The following is a 10,426-nucleotide window of genomic DNA, read 5'->3' as shown; positions in this document are numbered from 1 at the left end:
GTGTTCTTTTTTTAAAATTTAAATTATTTAAAAATTAAAAAATTAAAAATTTTGGTCAAGCCTGACAAACTGTGCTCTGACCTAATTCGAAATTCAACTGGTCGGGCTTTTTTAGAGCTTGAACCCTTTGTCTACGTTTTAGAGCCGGCTCAGGCCCATTGGCATCCTTACTTTCTATTAACAGTAAACCAAAACTTCCAACTAGATTCCAAAGCCGCATTTATAAAGTTTGATTTAGTGTACAAATTGTTTTTCTAAAATAGGAAAAAGTAAATATCCAAACAAGTTGCACGATGATAAAATTATAAGAAGCACTCGCTTTTCAGCTTTCACATAGCCGTTTGTATTAATGCCACGTTTGTTGAAATTTTTTTAAGTATAGTATCTGTTTACATGTGGTCCGTTGAAAACTTTATTTCCCGATTCTTATTGATGGTATGACATAGGCTCATCAAACTCCAAATGAAATCATATCGTACTTTACACAAATGCCTGCCGTGAGAGCTATGTTTTCCGTGCATCAGCGTGGAGTTACAGGAGAAACCACATCAATTTCTCATAGTTTTTTATTTCATGCACTATAGAACCCGCAAATAATCTCTGTTCTCATTCGAACAATACTCAATAACGTCAATCGCTAGATAAAATTTACAATTCGGACAACGATTTTTTTTTTAAAAAAAGAATTTAATAATATCTCCTATATAAAGGTGGTTAGTGGGCACAAAGACACAGCAAAGCTCCTCTTGACCAGAACTTCCATGGAGAATAAGAGTAGATGTGATGAAACCAATTGCAGATTCCCCAATTCGTGGATGCCTTATGATGGCAACTTCTTTGAAAGCTTTTGTCTTCTGATCTGGTGTAGATAATGGACTCAACACTCTTGATTGTAAATTCTGAAATTAACCAAGTTATCCGATTATCATTTATAGATAGCTGGTGATATTGCTGCACTTATTTGTTTCGAAGCTGAGTAAATATAGCTAATCAACGGCATTTTCTTGATTAGCCATTTTCCCAAGCTGAGAATAGAAGCTCCCAACCATGAGGACATAAACATACCAACAAGGAAGATGAAAGTGATGGAGGTCATGAATCCGAGCCCTGCAAATTAGTTATAAAACTTGCAACGACTAATTATGGGGAAAAATAAAGTTCAGGTAAGCTAGGGATACCAACCTAAGATATTGATTCCAAGATGAGCATATATTGGGGAGAAGAATCCATCCGCAAAATGAATAAACCACCACGTGAAATAGAATGTGATGGCTATCGGCAATAAAATGACACTACAAAATGACACCACCAAACAATGTCAAAAGATTGTCACTATACAATCACATTAAAATATTGACAGATATATTTTTCACATGCAGATCGTGTTAGGATCAATAATGGATGAGTACAAGGTGGTGGCAAATAACAAAAATAAGTTATTTTTGGTTATGCATCCAGTTAGCTCAGGTTAATTTCTGCTACTTTTTCCTTAAGGCTACAACAAAAGTACTGAGTGAAATTGCCAAGGGAGATGCATTTCCATTCACACTGAACCTCCTCTTATCGAAATCCAAATTAAATCAAGAAACCTGTACTTGCTCATTTTCTAAGCCATGCATTGGGATTTCTGAAGGGTCAAATTAATTCACAGCAAAAAGAATGCTGAAATCAACCTTCAAGGTAAACCTGCTGCTATTAATGTCTTTGCAAGTAAAAGAATGACAGCAGATATTTGTAAGCAGCATAATTACGCCAAATTAATTTATTCCTGGACAAAGGCCTGGAGCAATTGATTTAGTATGCAAACGAACATATAGCATGGTTTTAGATTCGGGCAGGACTTACTTCGTCTTGGCGTGGCAGCTGCCCATTTGGATATGATGAAATGCAAACCATATATACTTTTTTTCTTTTTTAAGTTAAAAACACAATCCGAGGATAGAATATAACTAAATGTAGGCAATAAGCAATAAACACTGACCAGCCAGTCATAAACTTTTTCCAGGCCCAGCCACGAATAACTTTGGACAATGCCTGGACAAACAAACATATAAATGTAAAACCCCTTAAAACGTACATTAACAAATTAACCAGGCTCGGTTTATTATTCGCAATTCTCTATATCACAATCATCTATCATTCAACAAGAAGACCCTCGGATAAGTGCATCAATTGAGGAGCGTTTTGAAATAATTGAAGTGCAAAAAGGGCAAAAGTGCATGTGCACTTATACGTATAGTGATAGTAGGAATCAGGATCAAGACTCAAGAATGCACATGGGATTGATGAAAATCTCTTTCCCAGAAGAAGAAGCGACGGGTGGAATGGAGGATGGAGAGGCTTCATCATCAACTACTCCTGCAATGGGAATCAATCGTTCTAGATCTCCGTCCATCCGAACCTGCCACCTTTATTAAGGTTCCCTCTCTCTCTCTTTCTTCTCCAGTAAACTAACGAGCTTGTTTGGCAATATTTCGCTTCCTCTGATTGTTTTATTATGGAGTTGGGTTTATTTAACCCACCGTACAATTCTCTAAACTCAATTACTCCATTAACTCACTATTAAAATTTAAAGTTTTAGATTATATTCTAAACTTGGGTAAATCCCAAATCTACACTTATTTCAAATTATTTTTCCCACTCATTTTAATTTACAATTTAAACATTCTCCTTCTCCCAATTATCACGTGGAGATTTGCTTTTTTTTTTTTTTAAATTGATTCAATCCTTAGTATTATAAGGACAATATAATGAAGTTAATGCTCAAATCAAATCTTAATTTGGTGCTTTCAATACATTAATGGATATCAAACTCTCATATTACACAAAACACAATCTTTATTCTTTAATATCAAACAGGTATGTCTCTGTGTTGTCGGGGAAAAAAAAATTGAGTATGGCTTTGCAAATTTGTGTCCTGAGTTATGGCAAACATATACGAATATTTCTTTAATATTTTACTAAAAGGACTCTGAGAAATAAAAATGGAACCACAATCCTTATAATACTTATTATAGATAATTGCAGAACATGACAATAAGGGTTCTTGACAAGTTTTATTCAGTAGTAATTTCAACTTTACGGGTTTAAATACTCTTATCTTTAATTTATTTTATTTACCCTTGTGCATATTTACGTATAAATATTAAAATTAATAGATAAATAATTATTAGAATAAAACGGCATAATAATAATAATTTTTTTTTTCTACCGAAGTTTACCATTATTACTATCAGAAAATTGTTATAGAGAAATTTTTACCATTGTTGTCATTATTAGTAGAAAATTTATTAAATTTACATGATAGTAAAATAGTAAAATAGTAAAATTAGTAATGAGTTTGACTGACCACCCCAAAAAAAAACTTCATGCCTCTAAAGTGAATTTATTAAAAATATTAAAAAAATTATATTATATTTCCCAAAATCAAAATGCGGTTACATTATTCCGCAGCAAAACTAAGAAAATTCATCAGAATAATCAGTGAAAGCACGTTTCCGGAGGGGAGAAAAAAAAAAAAAAAAGAAGGAAAAAACAGTTAAAGCAAGCGTACTAAAATTGAAGCCATCAACATTTAGCTGATCACTAATTAGTCGATCTCAGTATTTGGTTTCGTATTTTCGCATAGCAATTGGCGTATCTCTCTCTCTCTCTCTCTCTCTCTGTGTTGTTGAATTTAAGAAGGTCGAAGAAGAGATGATTACTCGGTCTAAACTGGTTGAGCAACTGAGGGACTTCCAGATCCGATCTCAACACAAGTGTCCTGCTCTCACCGTCTTCTCTCCTAAGCCATTTCTCTCTTCCCGGTATTTCTCTTACCTTTTTGTTTTTTTGAATGAGCTAAATTTGCAAATTCTACTGATTTATTTATTTTTCTTTTTATGCTTTAAATTTATTTTTCATTCATTTTTTTCAGTTAATGGAACAATTAGCATTTTTCTAACTCTAGTACGAACTAGTTATGGTTAGTGTTACAAGTGGAGTAGATGTGGAGATGTCAAATTAGCTTGTTCCATAGTTGTGTGTGGAGGCCAAATGGTTGAAATTTCGTGATAGCTACAAAGTGTTGTGGTTTTGAGAGTTGGAAACTGTCTGTTTCTGCCTGGATTTACTGTCGCAATGGCACGAATATTGCGATTTGGATGCGTGCTTTCTGGCATTAGCAAAATTGAATTTAATGTAGCTTATACGTCTCAATAGTGAATCATTGAACAGATTTTTGACTTAATTTGCATTTTTTTATGGTATGTAGAAAAAAGATGACATTGCGATTAGCAGTGAGAATCGTAAACGATATTTGCACTGCTTGAAGGATCCATGCTACAGAACACAAATAGTTTGAAATAGGTCCGTAGATAAGTTTATTTGAGCCTTTTTTTTTCTTTTTCCTAAACTCTGATTCGTGTTTTATCACTTAGTTTACTTATAAGAATTTGACCTCATTTGCTGCCATGTTAAATCTAAGAAGTTGCATGTCTCCTCCATTCAATTACTTTCGTTGGTAACGTGGGTCACTTATGGACTGACTTACATTTCAATGGAGTTGAGCTAGATTCTTAACTGGTATCCTAATATATTCTAGCATATTGGAAGCACTTAAATTCCAAAAGAATTGAGCTGACTTTGCCCAGCTCAGGTACAGATTCAAGGAATTTTCGACTCAGATAATCCATACACTTTTTCCATGAGGATTAAGATTAGGTTGAGGTGAGTGTATATCTTCACAGGCAGTTAACAATGGTGCAACAATTGTAGCGGGTATAGGACACAAATTTCACAATTTTAGGGAAAAGATTCCTTTATTTGCATCCCCTCCAGCTGTAAGTCAAAGAAATTGGATAATTGCCTACTTCCTGTGTTGGCCTGTAAAAAAGTAATGCAATGGGCCTATGCCCCTGTCCCATCCTTTCAAACTCTATCACCAATCTGTCTTGGCTGCAGGCTTATCAGTTCTCTGCTTGTTAGTAGTTGCCAGTTATGAAAAATAGTTTACTGAAACGTTGGTGATTAAGTGGTCTAGTTTATTCACTGAAACTGCTTGGTGTAGGCAATCCCATTTTCTACACTATATTGAGGTATGGGTTTCACATATGCCTCCAGAAAAACTTAAAATGTTGGAGAAGGCTTATCTAATTCTTAACATAATACTTAATTTTAAATGGAAGGCCCAACAATAATATTGGAGCTCTAACCAGTGCTTCGAATCCTGGCCCTTTTCCATTTGAGCAATATGTTTAGATGAATTTGTCAAATTGGGTGACGGAATGGGATAGTGGAAGCGAATTGATAGGGTAGATAAACACTAGATATTGTTCTAGTACGGGTCTAAGCCAACGCGATTAGATTATGCTCTAATCGAGGTGTGATTAGATCTTATTCTAATCTAAATGACTCAATGAGATTTTAATAACGCTTTATGTGAGATTAGATGACTCTCTAATCCAAACGACTTTACAAGAGAGATTGTTGATAGATAATCCCAAAGGGAATTCTAAAAGTTATGAAATAATAACAAGACCTCCCTGTTTATAATAGGGTAAACCTACTTCCCCAAGTTAACTTAAAAAGAGAAACTAAATTACAATTATAATAGAAATAAAAAACTAAAACACATACTCTAATTGACTCGAATTAAAATAGAAACTATCAAAAGATCTAAAATAACAAAATCCTAAAGTCCTAAAATAACGTCCTCCATCATTGGGTATCTTTGTAAAGAATGCTATCCCAAACACCGTAAAGAGAAGATAGTGTTTAAGACATCATAGATGGATAAGTACTGCCAACATTGAAAGCATCATCTGAACTTTCATTGTTATTTCAAACAGAAGTGACTCCTGCTTGATTGAGACCTGAATCACTTCTATCAGATTTATCCTTTTGATTAGAGATGATCCAGTGGACAGCTCCAACGACATTCTGCATGCATAATTTTACATCAAATCCATTAGGTATTATTGGAAGCACAGCAGTGAGGCAAATGTGGAAAAAGGGGGGGGGGGGGGGGTGTTTGTAGGATTGATTCAATGCGAACAAATGTACTAGTTTTGATGGATTTGTAGGATACTAAGCTGCTTCATGATAGTCTTGAAGTACAAACTTTACATCTTTTTATTTTAATGCCTTTGAAAAAATTGAAACTTGGAACCTACCCCAAATTTTCAGATGCCATCCTGTGCTGCTGTGCTACTGAAAATTTTGGTTATTCTTCTTTTATTTTTAGGAAAATATAAGTTTCTTTGTGAATACTGCTTCTCTGACTTCATGAATTTTAGTTCATCATTGGAAACGTTCATGATAGCTGTATCTGTATCAATTTGTGGCTGTCTCATTTAAATTTTTGAGTTATAATGCACATCATTGTATGATTATGCCATTATCAAATGAGAAAGACTTTATCGGCTTCATGCAGGGTTGATGTTGCTGTAGCTATCTTTTGGGCCACATTGTTTAGCATGCTTGTTGTATCATCCTACGTGACATTTTACTTGCGGCACTTCTGGCTTTCGCTCTTCATTTTAGGCCTTAGTATTTTACTTCCCATACGCCTAAGAAGTTTTAGGCAGGCAGTTGCCAGGAAGAGGGAGAGGAGATTATTATTACCTTTATCCATGTGAACTCTCCACAGTAATAAAGTACTTGCAGCTTTTTGACCAGCTAACTAGGGCTCACTACTCACCCTTCACTCATTTGGCTTATACTAGACATTGAACTATGTGAGGTTTGAAGTACTGAACTTGGTCAACAGGGCCCTCAATTGCCTCTCTGTTGGATGGTACAGTTCCTTCATACTTCTTCAGCATACACAGCATGAGAATTGCTAAATACATACTTTATTTACATCTATACACCATAGATTTGAGTGAGTAAAGAGGCAACTGCCTGTTAATTTTTCTCGTCTTCAAATAGTGATTTGAATTCAGGTTCAAGAAATTTTCTACTAATATTCTGCAGATTGGGCTTTCTTTTTCTTCATTTTTTAGATGGACATGTAACAGGTTAGCACTAGCTGGTTAGGTATAAAATCTTAAACCCTTGTCATGATCAGGGAGAGAGAGGGAGAGAGAGGATGAACACTGAATGATATGTGGATCATCCAGGAAGATTGGTAGGATTTTGCTCTTTAAATGGTGAAGCATTTTCTTTTATTTTCTATATTTCCTTTTTGCTATCTGTTGACTGTTGATGTGGGAAGTTGAAGTCCATGATTCTTGCTTTTGTAGCTTCATCTTTCTAGTAAGGGAAATACAAAGGCAGTACATTGTCAAATCTAGAAGTGTAGTTGCTTAATTATACTTCTTGTACATTTGTCTCATAGATAAATAAAAATATCCATCTTCAGTCGCGTAGTTCCTACTCGAAAAAAAGAAATACATATAACCAGATAATTTCCAAACAACTAATTATTTGCCAGATAATTTCCAAACAATCTTATTTTGCATAGAACTTTTATTTTTCTTCACTAACAATGAGAATCAAATTTGAATTAAAATTCATTGTTTTTGAATTCAAAAAGTGAGCAACATTGTAAGATGACACCCCATTGTACTATGTAGTAGAATAGATATTAGATAGCAACATTATAAGATGATGCCTTATTAAACTATGCAGTAGAATAGGTAGCAATATTATACGATGACGCCTTATTGTATTGTGTGGTAGACATATCTATTCGTTAAAATTTTGTTACTACTTGCTAGTCTCCGATGTCATTATTGCACCAAAGAGATTGTGTTTTCTGATGACAACAATTGCGACATTGCTTTTGCTCATGGCATTTAAGTTGTTAATAACTGGGATTGAAATATATTCCTTTGCTTTTTTATATTATTATCAGTGTACAGACACCTAGGCCGTCATGGGGGACCATTGTGATATGTTTCCATAAACATTGCTGCATCCTTTTTGCCACAAGTTATAATCAGCAAAAGAAGAAGAATAGTAAGAGATTTAATTTACCTGATGGTAAGCATGTGTTTGAGGGACATATTACTAATTTAATAAACGAGTGAATGTCCACTCAGATGCATGCCTTCCAAATGAATATGATAGCCAGTTACCCGTTTGCTTCTGAATCTCAATGATCTAATGTCCATAAACCTTCACGCACAGTTTCTGTTTTCTGATTCTGTTATTTTACTTAGAAGGTTGAGTCAGTTAGAAGATTTCTAATGGCTATTTCAAGCTTTTTAGCTGCATTACTTTGTTAGAAACTCTTTTCTGATCTTTGAATCCGCCTGCTCAATTACTGAAGCTTTTCTGGAAGCTGTTTGATAGATTTTCCTATTGGACTTCTATGTGCCAACTGATTTCCGACGATTTGATTATGCAAAATATAGCTGCAATTAAGGAAGAAGCTGTTGCATACTTTAAACTATGCTATCTATGAGCTTTAACCATGTAATTACAGCATAATACTTTGGCTTATCCCGATAGAATTCATAAGCTGTTGATGATGCATGTTAATCGTGCATGGCACTTCTTTTGGTGACAAAAAGAGGGTAACTAGTGCGCCAGAAAGTACCTTTAAGAGACGTGCTTTCTTTATGAAGTCCAGTTTTGGCACTGGAGAAGAGAATTGTTGGATCTTATCTAATTCTCGTGTGGTCTATTTGCCTTTTTATTACAATTAAGAATTGGTCGATGTCAAGAAACATGCACAACACTTTTCTTTAGGAGCTTTATATGTTAATGTAATATTTCTTGCAATTTAGCTGTCATGAATACTCAGTGACGCTTGTTAAAAAAGCCAAAATTCTCGGCCACCTAATTGAAGTCTCGTCCACTAAGCCTGAATGATTTATTATAGATTATCAACAAGCTTTTAAATTACATTAGCTTAATGCGATTATGGGAACCTCTGATTGATATAGCTCGTCATTGATTAAGCATGATTCCAACTAATGCCAAATGTTGTCTTCGTCCCAAGAAATTCTCTCTCACCTGATTCATGAATCTGAGCCGTCAATCGATGAACGGGGACCGCAGGTTTTGATTCGATAGCAGCCGAAAGATAAAAAGGTCGAACCCAGGTTGGCTCTTTTCCCATCCATTAGCTAAAGGGCTAGGTTCGTGATGCTACTTTGTCACTGTGGTCATAGTTACACTTTAGATGTTTCTCTTTTGAATGCTTAAAGTTGTTTTTAGAACGCCGAAAATAAAGGCTTTACAATTTTAAGTCTTTAATTAAGATCACAAAACCCAAGTCGAGTGCCCTGATGCTGGCCGTAAACCTCAGCTCTTCTCTTGACATTTATCCCTACTAACTTTTGTAGGCCTATGTTGCCTTGATTATGTGATTCATACTGGCTCCATGCTAACCATTCGTGCTTCTTCAAAGGTTGCTTAAATTTGATTATTGGTGCATCCAATGAATCCTATTGGTTCAAGTATGCATGATGTAAACTGATATCTTTTCTTTGTTACATTTTTTAGTGGGTGACATGCCTTGATTGGATATTAAACCGAATTATTACACTACACTTGCACAAAAAATCCAACTGGCTACTAGCATCTGTCATGGTGAATTATTGCATAAATGACTTTCTAGTAATCCTCGAAATCATCTGTGTCTGGTGTTGCCCTTGCACACGAATGGAAGCCAAAAGAACTTATGGCAATAATAACGATTAACGAGGATGGGTTCACACTCTTTAACAAAGAGTTCGTGTCCTTGACATTATTAAATCTTTCAAATACATTTCCTTTGTTATGGAAAATTGGCCCTTCAAAGCAACAATCTTTTCGGTTGCTAAATCATCATTTCGGAAGCGTAATGATTCCATAGAGAGCCTTAAAATCCAAATCACTTTCAGTATTCTTAAATACAATTGAGATGAACATGTCAAGCAAAAGAAGTAAAAACTGGTCAAAGATTATTACCTGAAAGTAGAGCCCAAAGCATGCCATCATATGCCTGACAATTTCTTGAGCATCGTGCGGCCACGTTTTTTTGGGCCACGAACACGCGTGAACAAATGATAGAGTTCCTTCGGTTTTCACAAGTATGACTTGGCCACCCCACTTAAATTTCTCTTGTTGGAGGCATGCTCATTATTATTATTTGTATAAGAATATACATACTTCAAATTAAGATCGTTCAAAAGAAAATTTCGAAAAAAAAAAGCGAAATTATATGTTTTCACATTGTGAAAACATTTCCTTGTGAACGCTATAATTTAAGTAATTGGATTCTTGATTAAACACAGACAATTTGTGCCGTAAGAATTTAATAAAAACTATTTTTTTTATTTCACTGTAAGGACAATTGGTTAATGCAATGCAAATAGGCGCGACGTGAGCTGATCTTTTTGAAATGGATCAAGATTCTCTTATGATCTGATCTTTTTCTGAATAAATATACATGTGGTGATTGATTATTAATAAAATAAATAAATAAATAAATAAAATCTTATTCATATACATG

At 34.7% G+C, this 10,426-nt stretch overlaps 1 long non-coding RNA gene across 1 annotated transcript; it reads left to right on the top strand.

The window, feature by feature from the left end:
• Positions 1-3,441: 3,441 nt before the first annotated feature.
• LOC18037060 lies at positions 3,442-7,216 on the top strand. The gene is made up of 2 exons (XR_002904549.1): positions 3,442-3,806; positions 6,413-7,216. It is a non-coding gene; the product is annotated as an uncharacterized LOC18037060 (long non-coding RNA).
• Positions 7,217-10,426: the final 3,210 nt, after the last annotated feature.

Source organism: Citrus clementina, unplaced genomic scaffold (assembly GCF_000493195.1).
Source record: "Citrus clementina cultivar Clemenules unplaced genomic scaffold, Citrus_clementina_v1.0 scaffold_7, whole genome shotgun sequence".
Classification (NCBI taxonomy): Eukaryota; Viridiplantae; Streptophyta; class Magnoliopsida; order Sapindales; family Rutaceae; genus Citrus; species Citrus x clementina.
This window is presented reverse-complemented; position numbering and strand designations above follow the sequence as displayed.